Here is a 16,668-nt window from a genome sequence, read left to right as displayed (position 1 = left end):
CCACTGATTTGACTTCTGACAGCATCATTAATGACTTCTAAGAACCTGACCTTCTCTCCTACCCCAGCTGTCCTGACTTTGTGACATGAATAATTTGGGAAGAATAAGAATACTCTGAGCATTGAAAGAAAAATGCACCTATACCTTTTTATTACTTCATGAATGACAACCTTTCGATGCATTCTACTCTTCAACAAATCCATTAATTTAATGAAATCTTTAAAGTATCACTTCTACATTAAGTAGAAAATCACATTCAAGTAATATTGTCTATAAATCTTTTACTATTTAGCCCCCTGCCCATTACTCACTGATGAGGACAAACTTGATGTTTACCCATTTTTCTTCAACTTTTTTACCTCAAAAATCAGAATCAGCAGAGTTGAGAACTATTTTGTCACATAGAACATATTAGAGCACTGAGTGAGGAAGAAAATTCTGAAGAGGTATCTGAGAGCAAGCTGCAAAACAGGTTAGCAAAGATTTGAGTGCCAAAAGCTTCTTATAGCCTGGCAAAATTATGATATATAGACAGACAAAAAATCCCCAGACTTCACAGTTTATTCTCTGTGAAAATTAAGTGGGTCCTAAAAGTCTTGGTTTCTCAGAACATACAACTGTGGGAATTCAAAAACTAATCAAGTCAGGGGCTGGATGGGATTTCTTACACAACAGGACAGCCCTGAGTTATGTGCTCTTGGTCCTGGGGAACCTACCACATACAGAGCCAACTGATCATAATGAAATTAAAAAATAATTTTAAAAGTTACATTAACACATGCTCACGTGCTAAACATTACTGCAGTGTGCATAGTAAGGGACATCAATATATAAATCTGTGCTTCCCTCCCTTCAGATATTGCCAGAAATTACAATAAAAAATAAGAGACAAATCTCTCATTTCTATGTATTGATTGAAGAGAAGAAAAACAGACATGCTCTGTGTGACAGACATGACTCTTTTCTAATACAGCTTTCAGGAGTTCTTGAATTAAGCATATGTCTTTTATATGGATAAATATAGAAAAAGCAGTTACCTGAAAGGTTTTCATATTACAGTATTTTTTATCACAACATTATCTAAAGGTCCAGTCAAATCCTATCCCTAATGTGCTAGATGTGTATAAGTCAGCCACCTTATCAGACTATACAGACAATTGAAGCATCATTACTCCCTCTCATTCTGAGGTAGGGAAATTATATGAAGACAGAGGAAATAAAATGCTAGAGATCACACAGAGTTCGATATTAAGCTTACTCCTTTTGGTGAGCCAAAGCTCATTTTCAGCTGCCACAGGGGAGGCTGGACAAGGCTGCTGTGCCCAGTTATGCCTCCATGTAGTTATTTCTCTCACTTGCTGGCCACAGACTATAGGTGTGCAAGACAGTAAATCATCATATGATGGCCATATAGAGAGGATATTTTACATAAGAGGAGACCATTCAGTCACCTCAAAGGAGTCTCAATGGAAATCTCTCCTGCAGAGCAGACAGCAAGCTCTCTACAAGGTGCTTTAAAAGCTATTAGGCACACTCTGGGTTCTGGCTCTTCCTCTAAATGACTGCCTCTGCTGAACCGTATGCCTTAGGAAGTTGCAGAATAACAAACTTTGTCATTTAAATGTCAAGAAAATATTCTGGAAACACTTAACAGAAAACTGAGTCATGATGTTCAGGCTGTTCAGCCTCCTGAGCTCAGACCATTAGCAGCCATCTCAAGTCACTGATGGGAGAACTGGGAAAGCACTTATGGATGCTGCAGAGTGGGACTCTACGTGGGAGCAGCAGCAGACAGCCCTTTATGTGCAAGAATATATAATGTAGCTCCAGCCTTTCAGGATGACCATAAATTACTAACCAAGATGATGAATACCTAAAGGAAATATTAAAGTTTAAGTCAATTATAAGAAAGATACAAGGTTACTATCTTCAGCTATCACCCAAATCTACCTAAATCACTGTGGTTTTTAAATGATCTTGGATTTACTATAACCTCTCTCTGCTTAATTTAATCTTGGTTTTCCCAACTAGAACAGAGGGGCTGTTCATAGCCTGGAGCTATGCCAGAATGAAATCCAGATTAGCTGTAGTTTTAATTTCTTAAACCAGAGCATGTGGAAGAACTCCAGTACCCAAGAGCAGTTGCTGGGCTTTCTCCACAGCACAGGCTACTTGTGGCCATGCTGCCATGCCAGTCCCAGGTGAGGTGAATATTGCAAGGACAGATGCAGGTGATTACTGGAATAGAATAAAATTGGAAAACCAGGGTGAAGAACCTGCCCTGATATCAACCACAATGCCTGTCTTAAAGTCCAAGCATCTGCATGCCCACAGGCCTCAAACTTTTGAAATGAAAGAAATTCTCCCATATTTTTGCCAGAATAACTAAGAAAGACCTAACCCTAGGTCTCATTCAAAATGTTTGAAATGTGTTACTAATTATTGAGTCAAATCATCAAGTTTGAGTCTGGCCCTAAATTGTTCCAGCTGCAACTGAGAAATCTAGAATCAAACCCAAACGATAAGTTTCAAAGGCTTAGGGTCAGCCTTGACTTTCTGTTAAATTAAGACAATCATTTAAGCCACAAATTAATTAAACATTAAGCAGGCTTGAAAATGAGCCCATCTTAATTCCAGTTTTAGTTAAAAAAAATCTGAACTTGAATTTGCAGTTTATGCACGGCATCTCTTACTTTTATTTCAGGATATTCATTTGGGGAAATTTAACAGGCAAGAGATGCCTATCTGAGAATGGAATTGATCAGGAATGCAGTTACAACAGAAAGAATTTCAGCAGACCATAAAAGAGAAAGAGAAGAAAAAAGAAAAAGCCCACTACAAGAATAGTCCAGCAAAATGCAACTGTAGTGAGTTTGGGCTGTTTCCCAGTATTCCAGGGGGAATTCTGCTATTTGCTGAGTTTAGTGAACATAATCTAGTGCAGAAGGAAAAAAAAAAAAAGTGCCGCCGCTTTCACCATTTTCTCAGTTCAGCTTCATATGAGAAATCATATAAAAGACAGAAAAACTATTGTATTACTATGAAAGCACACAGAAGCTTGCAAAGCAGATGTTCTCAGCACACATAAGAGGGACTGATTGGATTCTGAATAAATCTACACAACCAGAATGAAAAAAATAAAGTCACTCAGCAGGCAGAGATAAATCAAGAAATAGGGGACTAAAAGAGTAGTGTGGAAATAACATCTGTACTGATAACTCAGTCTCATTTTGTTAAACAGTAAAAGGGAATAAATGCTTTCCACTATACTCCATAGACAGCACTATTTGAGTTACTTTCCTCCAAGAATCTCAATATGCAACTTCAAGGAAATTAAAAATCACTCAGAACATACACAAACAGTTAACAGGAAATATAAAATGAAGTAATTGAAACAGAATCTACCTCCAAAACCAGCAGATACTCCACAAGTTATTTATAGCAGAAAATTTATAAGAGATTGGAAAGGTCTTAAACCATCTGAAGTTTTAAATACTTACTTCTTGCAGCCAAAATCACATTAGTAGAATATCCAGGAAAATTTTTAAAATATTGCATTAAGGAACTTGATTAGCTGAGAACATGATTTCCTTTGGATTGTCCAGCCATAGGCATTTACCCATTCAACAGAAGCACAGTGTGACACTGTAGTGCAGCCTTTTACATAGGGATACCAAAGAGGGGGAGGGAGGGGAAAGCCCTTCCCCAAAGACTTTAGTTCAGCCCACTCATTAAAATACTAAGAGTGGAAACAGCTGCTGTAGAAAGGAAGAGGATGTCCAAGCAATTTTCTGTTAACTTTCTTAGGTGTAAACTCATTTCATTCTGGAGTCTCAGTAAGAAAAATATTTTTTTCTTTTGAACGTTACTCTTCCTCTGGCATTGCTCTTTAAAAAAGTGACTCCAGCTCCACTTAATAATACAAATAACAGTGGCTAGTCAGCTCTCCGTTTTCAAAATCATTCCATCTCACTAGGGGAAAACAGATCCCTAACACATCTCCCTCTCCACCATGCAAACTCCAGTATAAGAACACGTGTGCTTTACAGCACTTGTCTTCACACAATGTAGTATTATTCTAGAATGACTTCCCATCAAGAAGTCCCAAGCAAACAGCAAATACAAGCTCACCGATAGCAACATTGAGAGTTGATAGCATGTCTCTTACAGATTAGCACCTCAAAGTTAAAACTAGATAAAGAACAGAGGAAGGAGGTAAGAACAATGGAAGCTCCTCATGTGTGTTTGATCGGGAGACTCTGGATAAACAAGGATTCTTCACTCTGAGAAAGAGCTGGTAGAGGGGAGATGAGAGAGAATGTTCTATTAAATCATGAAAGGCACCAAAATTGCTAATCTGGGAAAGGCAGCCCATTCCTCCTGGTAACAAGAACTAAGGGACACTGAACTCAATATTTAGGCAGAAGTTTTAAAACAAACAAAAGGAAGTTATTTTTCACATCATTCACAGAAGGATTGCAGAGTTTGTTGCCCATGATCTTGTGGAGGTCCACTCTGTGAGCAAACTCAAAAAATTAAATTTTAAAAAATGAAAGAACAACTCTAATCCTAGAACTTTTGGCCTGGGAAGCTATCAACCACAAGTTACTGGAAGATATGGATATGTCAGGTGTGATAACAATTTGAATTTGCTCTCTGCATTAATCCTTCCCCTAAATCAGTGACACTGATCACTGACAGAGGAGAAGTCTACATGAGAAGGATCTTTGAGCCACAAGTGTGCCCATTCTCATATTCCCATTTATCAAGTTTTCACAATTCTCCTTAATGAGAAACTCTCTGTATTATTAGGTTCATTACACAGATGGGGAATTAACTATGTACATCAAGGCCCAGGGTAGCACACCTTTTTGGAAATTTTGACTGGTAACCACAATTCAGAAGTTAGGTACTGTCCTTAAAAGTCATCCTGAAGTGACTTTGTACTTCTAAAGGGCAGCACCTTTCAAACCTCTGCACTTGTGACTGATCCCTGTTAATTCCAGTATACCTACTCCAGTATCTGCTTTCATGGGCAAATGAAATGTTTACCAACAGGAGCTTTTCCACAAAGATTTCAGCAGCCATGACTCCTATTTTCTGCTCTCTCTCTGCCTACAGGTGCAAAAACTAATGCATGCTGATAGTGAAATCTTACTGCAGCAAACCTATTTTAAATACATATGTACTTTTTATATATTATCAAATAGCATTTTTTGATGTAAGGCAAACTGGGTAACTAGCAAATCAACAGTGCAATCAAGGTTGTTGTTTTGTTGTTTGCTTTTTGAAAAAAAAAATCATATTTAAAAAAATCCTCTCAGAGTGGCCATTGTGTGCTAAAAGAGTAACTGCCCACAGGCCTTGCTGGTACAACAGCTTGTCTGAATTAATACTGAAAAACAAGACACTTTTATGCAAAATAAGTAAATTGACTTGAGATTCTTTTCATATCAGGTCTGAGAAAAGCAGACAAAAACCTTTGTCTGTTTCCCTTCTCTGCTCCTAATTTTAAACAGGGGCTTCATAGCTTTTTGTCTGTCTCAGTGTGTTTAATGTTTCCTGGAGGCCTGCAAAGGCATGCAAAATATTTTAGTTCAAGGCCTCTATATGGTTGTAATAGGAAATAGATGTCTCCCTTAAAGAGAGAGGTTAGTATAGAAACAGATTATCTGAATGACAGCAGAGTCTTAAGTGTTTATTTCAAAGGGAAGGAAAGGACAGATAAATATTTACTGTTTTCTGTCCACATTGTAAAATACAGACGCTGCCCATTTTCAGTTACTTCTTGTCTAAGTAATCCAGGTTATTGTCTGTTCTGTTCTCTTGGTCAGAATTTGTCTTCATGTTAAAAAAAGTTCTGATCATTGCTAGATACATTCTTTAAGCTGCAGAAGAGTTTAACAAAGAGAAAGCTGTTTTCTAAAACCTGGGCTAGTCAAGACCTTTATGTTTGTACAAGATGCGTGGCCACCAGAACCGAATCACAAACTTTCTGATCTACCTGGGGAAATTCCTGTGTAAGGTTTCACTGAAATATCCTTTTGGAAAAAAATCTGAGAGTTCCAGTGCTAACAGGTTGAAAAATGGTGGAGACACAAATGCAAAGAAGGGTTTAGTTCTTACTCCTATCCCCTCTCTCACTGCACCCAATCTGAAAGGTGTCATCCCCTCCCTGGCAGGGTAGAGGATGATAGAAAAAGAACAGATGTCCTCTTTCCTCCTGCACAGACCTTAATCAATAATCTTCAGGTCCTGAGCTTTGATCCATTTGTGGCAGGAAGCTTTGAGTCTGAGTCTCCTATTCCTGACAGGTCCATCCTTTCTCCTTTTCATTCCCTTATGTATCTACTGCTAGAGAAGCAACAGAATTAGCAGTAACTTTGGGCCAATTATAATTTCCTAGATGCAGTCTTACCTTCCCTATTTCACAACTGAAACTGGTGAGATCTCTCTCTCCCACCCCTTCTTTCTGTCTTTTAATTAAAAGTTGCATGGAAATCAAGAGAAATCCAGAGGGGCTTAGAGCAAATCTTATTATCTTCCTTTAGCTGCAACTACACTCTTATATAAGATGACATTAAGGAAATGACTGATGGAGTTAAGTGCAGTAGCTGCAACTCAGTGGAATGCTGGTTATCAAAACAACAGCCAAGGGGCAATCATACATTCTGTTCATTAGATGAATGAGAGATCAATACCAATGGGACATATTCTGGGATGCTTCTGTATGCACAGGCATTCCTCTCAATAAAGCAACTTTATTAAAATCCCCTAAATAAGCAGACTTCTGACAATTCAATAGCTGGATAGGAAGTCCCTATGGTGTTACAGAGGAAAATGATCATTTAATAAATGCTGTTTTCCTCCAAACAAGTACCTTAGCACAAAGCCTTCAAACACAAGGGCTTTTACAGATCAGGAAAGTTGCTGTCATGTTTGAAGGTGCACATGGATAACCTTCAGCAGGCCTAGCTGATGAGAGTTACACCTGCGTTATGAGTTGAAACAGCATAATAAATTTTTGCAGCAACTGCAATCTAATAAGATTTTCTCTGCAGTTCCTCAGAGTTTTCATCTTGTCTCATTTTAAAAATACGTATTTTTTAAAGTAATAAATCAAGTTTGGGATACCAGTGAATTTCTCCCAATCCTATTTTATCTTTATCCTCTTTTCCATTGGGTAGAGCAAAGAGATGAAAAGGAAAGGAGAAGAAAGCTATTTAGACTGAGGAAACAGAAGAAAGGAGAACAATTTTTCAAGGAAAGGAAGGGATTTCAAAGCTGAAAAGTAAAAACTTTGTCTCATTCTGGAAACATAATGCAGTTCTTCTTGACATTAAAACAGAAGATTTTCTTTTGCCACATTTTGTTACAGTTTACCTCACCAATTGTTTCCTTCTGAAAACATTCACAATTACTCAAATTGAATACTGAGAGGGAGAGGAGAGTTGCACTATAAATGGACTAGTTGGCCAAAGGCACCAAAACAGCAACCTTAGATTTTTGGTTCTGGAATGGCACACACTTTATTACTAGTGATGCTATTATTTCTGGAAAATTCAGTGGTTTTATTAATACCTGTAATTATTAACTTAAGATACATAAGACTATTAACTTTGGCTTTAGACCAATGTTTCTATGACATAATCAAGGTGTTCATGGGATCTTTCCAAAATTCTGCCACATTTGACTTTTTCAAGCCATTTCTACAGTCTGCCTTGAAAAACAGCTTTGTGTTTCCACAGAGAAAAAGATCACTGAAAACTGTGGATGAACAACATCTATCCTGACCAGTCTCTCACCACAAACCCCTAAAAACTGGTAAAGGGCTACTGCCCTTTAACCAGCATCTGTAGGCTAATCAATGGGTCTCAGAAATCAGACACAACCTAGATTCGATGCAATACTTTTGGACAAGCTCTCAATTCCCACTTTCAGCCTAACATGTACTAACACATTCCTCAGCAGTGGTATATTTTAAAGAAATAAGCACTTTCTCAACAGAGAGCAGCAAAACTGTCTGTGCCCAGCATTTTCATGACTATGGAAGATAAGGTTCATTTTGACTGAGGTCACCACAAACTGCAAGGCTTAATCTGAAGTTCCATGGGATATTTTAACACCTTCCCTGAGCAAAGAAAATTCATATTTCTCAGATTCCATTTAAAAAAAAATGGACACACTTTATGGAACCAAACTGAGATTGACCTAACTTGGAAAACTGGCTGGCTGAGGCAATGGGATCAAGCATCTTAGATGCTGAGCAGAACCTCAACAGTCTCAATCTGTTCACTGGATTGTGAAGCCTCTCCCTTCCCACTCCCTTCCCCACCCACCCTGAAAGCACTCTGCTTTGGGAGTGGCTTTTCTCACCAGGGAAGCAAAACTTTCTTTTCATGTGGTTCACGGAAAGTTTAGCTGGTTTTCTTTCTCCAGCCCACCTAGGCTGGAAAAAGACATTAGTCCCAACCAAAATCCAGTATAATAACTCTGCCCATCTGTGGACAGTTCTTTTCAACTTGCAAGGAAGCAATCCCACAACTGCAATTTCTTGTGTCTCATTATGATAATGGTGGTGTAGCATAACCGCGGAATGAGCTGTACTGGAATTGTCTGAATATATTGTACAAGCACTTTCATCCAAAAAAAGGAAAACAAGGATTAGATCAATTCTAGAGGTCCTCTAAGTATAGGAAGAACTGTCTGTAAATTCAAGGGTAATAGAGACAATGGGCTGCACAGGATGAATTTTATTTTAACTTGTCTTTAATGATACAGCATGGGATATAGAAACTGAGCTGTGGAGTATAAACAGTACAACCACGGGGCATAATGAATGGATTCATTTCTAATCCAAAGTCTGCTATCAGTAACATATATTATGTTACTGCTTTCAATGAGCTTTGGATCAGTCTCCCATGAGCACCATGTAAAGGATATGAAGTCAGACAGCAAGAGAAACAAGGACAGCATAATTTCAGCAATGTATGTGGGGGGAAAATTTACTTTCCAGAAAAATAGGACCTGGGAGATGCCACATATTATCAGATCACTGATTTACATAATGCAAAAGCTTTTATCAGTACCAGAAGCCTCAGGGCCACATACAAAAAGCCAATCAGCAATTCTCGGAAAGCTGCAGCTTGGTATTCCTCCTGTTTGACAAAGGCACACAGTAGCTTCCCCATGTCTGCAAGGCACCATTTTTTCTTTTCTGGGTAAATTTTCAGCTGGATTCGTTCTCAGTTCACCTGATCATGTCACATCAACATTAGAGCTAACACAAAGTAAGGGTGAAGCTGGGATAGGGCCATATTCTTTCAGTAGCAGCCAGGACTTGGATCAGTTTACGCCAGTCCTGAAAGTACAGATCCACATAAGAACTTAAAAGATCTTTTTCAGTTCACTGCAACAAAGTAAAAGCCAAGAGAACAACTCAGGTTCAAGAAACCAGGTATTAGGAAACAAGTAAGATTGTACTTCCAGAGTAATGCACTTGGCCCTTCTAAAGAGTAAGAAATAAAGATCTGAATTGACTCCCAAGGAAGAGAGGAAGGTCTGGAAGCCCTAACCTAGCACCATTCCTCTTTGGCTGGCTTAATGTTCTCCAGGCAGATCATTTTCCTCCTGATTGCAGGATGATATCTCCCCCTCCATGAAGGACACACCACTTCTGATAAAAGGTTCTGTATGTTTATCACCTGTTCTGCTTTCAGCACAAAGCCAAAGAAAGCACCCAGTTCCTTTCCCTGGGATGAGTCAAAGGCAGTGCAGTACCCACAGACATTCCAAATTTACATTTTCATTGTAGACCAGAGAGGTCCCTTGGTCACAAAGCTGCAGTCTGCCTGTGTCTTTGATTTGGCTGAAGCCTCATCCTAGTTCTGCCTCCTTTTCTCTCCTGTTTATCACTGCAGCCCTGGTGGTCCCTGCACACTGCACAGCTGCTCTTCCTTCCCTCCTGCCTAAGCTAACTCTAAAATGCCTCCTTGGGCCAGATGTTTTCCACGTGTGTCACCCTCTATTTTCTTCCCCACCCCCATCTTTTCTAAGGCAAGTAAAAATCTATCTCCTTGATCCTTCAGAGCCAATCCTAAAGTATCCCTTAATCAACTTGTCCAGCTTAGTTCTGTTTTTGCCTCTGTTTTTTCCTCCATGATAATACATGGGCAGGAGACAAAAATAAACCTTAACCTTGGTACTGCCTTTAGTTTCCATTTCACCTTCAGATGATCAGCTTTGGCATTTTTTTGGCTTTCTTTCTAGATTAAATTTTATTTCTTGGAAATATCAGCACGATTAGTATCTGTATCACTTGCCACTTTTCCTTCTAATCATCCTTCTGTTTATTAGCTGCCACTGAAGGCTTATTTACAGGTACAGATCTTAAGTTTATAGGTACTTCACAGGTCCCATCCCCCTTCTCTCCCCCATCTGTCTTTCCTTGGCAACAGTGCCAAGACATTTATACAAATTACCATCATTCTGCTTCATCTCTCAAAAATCGGTTTTGATATCAGCCCAATTCAAGCCAGTTTCACAAGCTCATGTTAACTGTAGATCAGACCTAAACCAATAAAGTCCAGCTGGACCAGTACTGTAACACCACTGTAAACTCCAGTACTGTAACACCCATTCTAAGGTACTACAACTTCCAGTCACTCGTATGTAGAGATGGTTTTGCAGGGAAGGGATGGGTGCAGCGTTTCCATCCCCTCCTGTGCAATGTTCTGTTTCTCTACTCACTTTAGGCCAAGTACTGAACATGGTCATCAGTGTACCAAAGGAGCAGTAGCCACATTCCATGGCCAGTGGGCCAGCCCTGCCACAAGGAATGGGTGAGCATCTAAGCCAAAACCTGCCAAGAGAGAGACTGGCAGAAGATTCCCAAGCACCTACAAATCTGAAACTAGAAACTGAAGTCATGCAGATTTTGCCTAAACCACAGACAATCCACAAAATACCTGTCAATAGGGGTTTCATTCTTTAAAATCCTGACTCTGGTCTTGGTCAGAGCAGGGAGTAGCCGTGGCTGTGCTGTTTCTGCATGCCCTGCAGCCCTGGTGCTTGTCCCTCACAAATGGCCTAGAGCTGGCAAGAGGGGACAGGGCAGACAGCGTGACCAGTCCCCTCGCTTCACTGGCAACCGTGTCAGAGAACAAAAGCTGGTGGCAGGACAGCGTTTCTGACAGCATTACTCCTGAATTTGCTGTCTCTGTAAAAGTAGCTCTCCAGCATGTGATTTCCCACATACCACAAGGGCTCCAGTAAAAGCTATTGCATTCAGCCAAATGTTTAGTACTCCTCTGATATCTGTATATTAAAAATTACTGTGGGGGTGAGGGAGAATAGTCTTGAGAATATTAAGTGTAGCACTGGGTGAAGAAAAGTTTTGCTTTCCAAATGCCACATGCAGATTTATTGCAGGAACAAAATGGGTGCGTAGGCACTGAAAAGCCCTAGGCAAAGTCCTGCACTTCATGTTCTGCACTACCCAGAGTCTCTCTCCAGGACTTGAGCTGTGTCACTTCACTTTCTGGTGAAAGTTTTCATAAACATGCAAAAGTTTACATTAATGCTACATATTTTTAAGGTTTTATACTCGGAGTCTTTCATTATGCCCAGATCTCAGATGAAACTTCAAGGCACCACCAATCAAAATTGGCAGAAACTTGCCTGATTTTGTAATACTGACATGAACTACACTAAGAACTTGGACTCATTCATTTTAAGAGGTGAAAAGTCCCCCAGCAAGATGGTCAAGTTTGTATGTGATATGAGATATGGCTGTGTCAAAATTGCTGGGGAGTCCTGCTGCTCCCAATACTGCCAACAGACTGCAAGGAGGAATGTAACAAGTGATGGCAGTTCTTTCTCAGCACCAACTATTTCATGGCTTCGTGTACACTTCCACTTGGACAGGTTTGGTTTCAAAGAGCAGAAAGAACATCAGGGGTTTTGAGGGTGTATTTTTATTACTTGTCGGGTTTTTGTGGTTTCTTGAATTTTTTTTTGGTTTTGGTTTGGGGGGTTTTTTTGGGCTACTTAGTGCCCTAGACAGCTCTGCTCCATGTCTGCTCATGCTATAACACCACTATTTTTCTCTTCCTATACAGTTCACTAGACTTAGGGATTTATTTGGATTTCGTTTGGCAGGAAGCTCATTATGCACTGTTTCCTGTAGCTTCCATATAGAACATATTGCAAGCAACAGATAAAAATATATGTACCACTCTTTGGTTTTCATTCCTTGATAGTGCTGTTAAAAATAAAAAGGAAAAGCCGCGAAAAGTCTCGAGAATTCAATATTAATCTAGGGAAAAGAAATTCAGTTCTGGAAGCACCAAACAATAAATGAAGCTTCCCAGGTGGAGCACAGAGAAGGAAAAAAAAAGGTGTAGAGCTCCAAAGACCAAAAAGTAATAAAGAACCTGCATTTTGATCAAGACATACCAAAGAAACTATACAAACTGCTTTTAAAGGCAAACACGTTATTCCATTTTGTCCCATCCTCAATACCTGCAAGACACTTTCTATCAGATCTGCATACTGAACACATCGCTTGAATGTTAAAAACTGGCAAGAGAAAATTCTCCTATCCATTCCTGGCCATTTCATATTCAAGCTTATCTCATAGTTAACAATTTCTTTTCCATTCTTTACTACCTCCTAAACTCATTATCTTGCTTCATTTCTCATTTTCACTCTTTTTACACCTTCTGATTTGTTAGTTCCTAGACCTGTAAATCCCCTTCTCCAGTCACCAGCTTCTAAGAAATCACTTTTCCTTCAGACATTTCTCACCCTTCCTCCTCTAAGCAGCTGTTCTCTATGTTATTATCTAGGCAGGATTGAGACTGGTGACTCCACAGTGCAAAGAACAGGTCTTATTTATGTTTGTGAATCCTTGTCTAACTTTATGCTGCTGTGTAAATGTTTAATAGGTACTAATGCATTTGCTGGAACAAGCTGTGTGCTAATACACAGTGAACTGTTTGGATACAATCCTTGCTGACTGTCAGAAGCTTCTGGAATAAAACAAAATGCAGTTTTTCGTGACACTGCACTTTCAAAGCTAAAGGATCCAACAGCTGAAGTAGTCTAATGAGCCATCACAGTACCGGAAATGGCCTTATCTACTCTTTCCATGTTTGAAACAGGATAGAGTTTGAGAGCTTAGCATTATGGATGTGTTTGCATTCAGCTACAGCCACTGTACCTTATCTCCTCTCTGTTATCTATCTCCAGACTCCCAAGGTCACAACATTTTAAACAAATCTTCCATATCTTCGCTTTCTCCTTAATGATGGCTGAAGAGCATAGAATGGTCTTGTCCTCTTTTCACACTGGTCTTGGCATGATTTTCCTGTGGGCTTGACTGTATCATGTCCTGAACTATTTGTGAAATAGAAACCCTACTGGCAGATCAGATGCACAGTTTTCATTTCAGGCACCAAACAGGAGCTGAATGATTCACCAGCACAAGCACATCACACAAGCAGCAACTGCTCAAGCAATGAATGAATGAATGATGTCTTGGCCTCAGGGCCAATGAAAAGTAATGCTAATGGAGAAAATGCAACAAGGACAGCAGGAGTGTCAGGCCTATGTGTCATCGAGTCTCATGCTAGAACTCATGGAGACAAACCAACCACATCACAAATTTCCACAATTTGTGTGAAAGGAAAACTTTGGGGTTTGTTGTTTCTATATCAGGTTGTTCCTAATGGTGAGACTGGTGATGACAAGTCTTATCCCATAATCTTAACAACTTGTGCCCTGTTGCCATGAAATCCAAGGATATAAAGATATACTGTTGTGGTGTGCCTGTAGGGGCTGTGAAATAAGGAGTACTGGGGGGTGCCCATCCAGCCATCCACTTCCAATACTGCATCCTAGGATCAGGTTCCCTTTCCTATTAATTATAATACAGTTTCAATAATAGTACTCTTGATGTCTTAGCCTTGAAAGAGAACTTGACTAAGAGATGAACTGAGAAGGTTTTCCCAGCTGGCAGTGTGCATTAAGAAAGAAGAATAGCTAAATCTGGTAGGAGCAAGTTCAAGCAAAAGACAACTCGATTAGGAAAAATAGCAGTGAAACCTGTTGCACTTTATACAGTTTCTTCTGTGACATAAAACATATGTCACCACTACAGTCTTGAAAAGGAGACTGGACCAAGCAGTACAGAAATACATTGCAGGACCACAGCTACATCAGCCTGGCAGTAGAACAGACAAGCTAATAACTATCTCTTCTCTCATGCTCAAGATTATGCATGGCAAGATTTCAGTACTAGTCAACATCTATTTACTTGTAACCAACACAATTTCCAGAGTTCAGATTTGGTGTAAATTATGATCTGCTTGGGAGGAAAGGTGTGCATAATTCATCAAGTGGTGGTTATTACAGATCTAAAGAAAGGGGCAGGGAGGAGAAAGGCTGCTTGTTGCAAATGAGTTAGGAACAGAGGTTTTCAGAAAGATAAGTACAGAAACACTTTAGAAAATCTGTCCCTATATGACTGAAAGCTGAATTCTTTACAGAAATTCCCACCCAGTTGCAAATGTTCAGCACTTGCACCAAAACCTGTCCCCAGCTCTCTACCTGCTGTAACTGGTGTCAGGAACATTTCTACTAAAGATGTAATAATTTTCATGAACTTTCCAGCTCATCAAGTATCAGGGCTCACATGTGAGAGGATTTTCACAGGAGAATGTAAATCTTTTGGTGAAGCCCTCATTGTTTGAGGAACATTATTTTCAAATTATATTAACTACTGCATCATGAGCTGGGAAAGTGCTACAATGCCTTTGTGCTTAATGCAAATGAATTTGAAACAAAGAGAAGATGGAGATCTGTTTGTTGTTTTATATTGCCTGTAAAGAACACAGTTTCAAGTACTCAAATAAATAATCAAAAGAATAGGAAACTGAGCAATTAATCTTACATGATCAATTCAGAGCTCACAGCTTGTAGGAACGCTGAACCTGCTGCTGAAAGTGTGCCCTCCACCCATGAATTAGTTTTGTCAGGGAATACACACCTAATTCACAACAATGTGTTTCTTTAGAAACCATAAAACTGCTTTCATAGATCTTTTGCTTTGTCTCTGGTTTCTTTAAAATGCAATCAATTTGGACTCAGATATGATTTGAGTATTTTGCATTCATTCTGGTATGAACTAAATTATGATGCCTTGTGTGTTCACAGAAAAGTCATGTCTTCTAAAGGTTTGTTTCAAGGATGAACTGGTAAGCCTTGGGGACTAAGAAGCCCTTTAAAATTGGGGTCAAGCTAGGCATTTAGATTCAAAAATAATAAATAAATCCATTTGGAGACAAAGGCCTATTGTATACCAGTCTTCCAGGAAAACCCATGGGTGGCTGAGAATTACTTGGGAAAACTTTGTGGAAATGAATTCCGACTCATTCTCAGTTCTTTCTTCCACACTGAAAAGAGGGGTCTGTGGAGGCAGAAAAACACTGGTGAATTCATCCAGGGTCAGGGAATATCCGGCATTGCAAATGCAGAGCTAGAAAATGTTCACATTTCCTGTACCACTGAAAGAGAGAACCAGAACCTTCCCTTCCTATGGCTCATTGAGAACCCAGGCCACCACCAGCTCCAGCTATAAGAGGGTAGTGTATACTTAAAATGTACAGAGAGGAATAAAAATTGCAGTCAAAGCTTATGTGGTACAATAGTTCAAAGGAACCACTTCCCACCCTCTGTTCAAAGGGAAGAAAAAAACCTCAAAAATATGATTAAACCCAAGAAAGAGTCCTACTGTTCCTCATCATATATTGCTTTCTGTTACTAAGCAGGCACTGTCAAGCTGACATGTACAGCTCATTAGAAATTAGAATTTTACTCAGGAATTTTGCTTTTATATATATATATATTTATATATATACATAAATCATTAGGCTACATGGCACTTTACATTTGTTAAAAAAATTATTATGCTGTATTATGGGCATTTACAGTGACATTTATAGAAAAACACTATTCTTTACTCTTAACTTTGCAATCATATGTTAATAATTATCACCATAAAAGCTATTTCAATTATTCCAAGTTATACAACCAACTAGACAGCAAAGACAGCTTTGAACCTTTGAACATCGGGTTCTTATTTATCATATTATCCTATTTTTAGGTCAAAACTTTACACATTTTGCTGAAACCACTTTCTCTATGTTAGGCAGTTCTCCTGGTAAAATTCCTTCAGGTACCCAGTTGCTGAGGAGGAACAGTACAGTCTTGATTCAGTGCCCAACTAGAAACCCAGACATTCTTGCAGAGAGTGAGGAAGACTCCCAGACTTGGCAAGGGAAGGAGACAGTGCTTCCCTTATGCCACATTTTTTGCTCAGGAGTTAGAGTATTATATGTGGAATCATTAATTAACAGACACTTTGAAACCAGTGTCCACCTGCTCTTAAACAGCTCTGTTCTTGTTCTTCAGCCTCTGAAACATCTGCCATCTATTATCAGAGAGCTTAAACTCGAATGCCACTTACAACAGTGTACAAGCAGCATGATGGCTGTTGTATGCATTAACTTGAATTCTCAAGCTTAGTTCTGATTCAATGCAACTCTCTGGAGAAGACCTTTGAATTGTGTTTGAAACACTGCATTCAAAAATCACGGAAGTAGTCAT

The 16,668-nt window shown here is 39.3% G+C and overlaps 1 protein-coding gene across 15 annotated transcripts in view; it reads right to left on the bottom strand.

Annotated features, from left to right (window-relative positions):
- SORBS1 (sorbin and SH3 domain containing 1) overlaps positions 1 to 16,668 on the bottom strand; it is a 162,720-nt gene that overhangs the window by 105,447 nt on the left and 40,605 nt on the right. Inside the window, exon 1 of one of the 15 annotated variants that reach the window (XM_088168981.1) lies at positions 3,501 to 3,640. The exons of the other annotated variants lie outside the window; for them this stretch is intronic. The gene's annotated coding sequence lies outside the window, so the exon portion shown is untranslated. Of the gene's footprint in view, positions 1 to 3,500; positions 3,641 to 16,668 lie in introns of those variants that run through there. 15 annotated transcript variants of the gene reach the window in all.

Source organism: Sturnus vulgaris, chromosome 8, assembly GCF_052056855.1.
Source record: "Sturnus vulgaris isolate bStuVul1 chromosome 8, bStuVul1.hap1, whole genome shotgun sequence".
Classification (NCBI taxonomy): domain Eukaryota; kingdom Metazoa; phylum Chordata; class Aves; order Passeriformes; family Sturnidae; genus Sturnus; species Sturnus vulgaris.
The sequence above is the reverse complement of the archived record's forward strand: the minus strand, read 5'-3'. Positions and strand labels throughout refer to the sequence as shown.